At 48.5% G+C, this 977-nt stretch overlaps 1 non-coding gene across 1 annotated transcript; it reads right to left on the bottom strand.

The window, feature by feature from the left end:
* Positions 1-662: 662 nt before the first annotated feature.
* trnar-ccu (transfer RNA arginine (anticodon CCU)) lies at positions 663-735 on the bottom strand. Its single transcript has one exon. It is a non-coding gene; the product is annotated as a tRNA-Arg (tRNA).
* Between the last annotated feature and the right edge of the window lie 242 nt (positions 736-977).

Genomic DNA, 977 nt, shown 5'->3' with positions numbered 1-977 from the left:
CTTACGTCTGTGTTTATGAGTCCACCATAAGAAGAAATCTGAACAGGAGTGGTGATCATGCGAGGTCACCATGGAGGAAACCACTGCTCTCCCCCCCAAAAAAACCACCACTGCCCCTCTCAAGTTTGCTATAGACCACATGGATGTTCCACAGCAACTCCTGGAACAATGTTCTGTGGACAGTGACAAAAGTTGAACATGTTGGTAAATGTGCACAACGTTATGTTTGGAGATAACAAAACACTGCATACCAACTCCAAAACCTCATCCCACCTGGGAAGCATAGCGGAGGCTGTACGGCTTGCAATCATCGAGGGACCGATGAATTCCAAGATGTATCAGGAAATTCTACAGCAGAATGTCAGGGTGTCTGCCTGTGATCTAAAACTCGAAAGACGCTGGGTCATGCAGCATGACAAAAACAAAGGAGTACATCAACAACAGAGTGGCTGAAACAATAGAAATTCCGTATTTTGGGATGGCCGAGTAAGAGTCCTGACCCCAATCCCATTGAAGTGCTGTGGCGGGATCTGAAGCAGGCCGTTCAGTGCAAGACATCTCCCAACTGTATGTGAGAGAAAAGCAGAGACGCTCACTGAGTAAGGTGGGGTTGCAGCTTTGCAAATCAAAAGGACATTTGTACGCTCAAAAAGGGACAGTAGCACCCCAGATGGGACTCGAACCCACAATCCCTGGCTTAGGAGGCCAGTGCCTTATCCATTAGGCCACTGGGGCGCACTGGGTTGGGTCGATCACGCTGATGAAGAGCCAGTTTTTTTTTTCCTTTGCTTTTTCAAAGGGATCCCCAAAATTAGGAAAGTTAGGCAGCAGAAGGTTTACTGTGACCTGAGAAGGACCGGCATCCAATCACGGTGGTACACACACACACGCTCTCACTCATCTGAGCTACACGGCTACCAAGATGATCTCAGGTGCGCCGAGCTGGTACGGAACATATTGAACTGATCGACGGCGAA

This window comes from Lepisosteus oculatus, unplaced genomic scaffold, assembly GCF_040954835.1.
Source record: "Lepisosteus oculatus isolate fLepOcu1 unplaced genomic scaffold, fLepOcu1.hap2 HAP2_SCAFFOLD_704, whole genome shotgun sequence".
NCBI classification, from domain to species: domain Eukaryota; kingdom Metazoa; phylum Chordata; class Actinopteri; order Semionotiformes; family Lepisosteidae; genus Lepisosteus; species Lepisosteus oculatus.
This window is presented reverse-complemented; position numbering and strand designations above follow the sequence as displayed.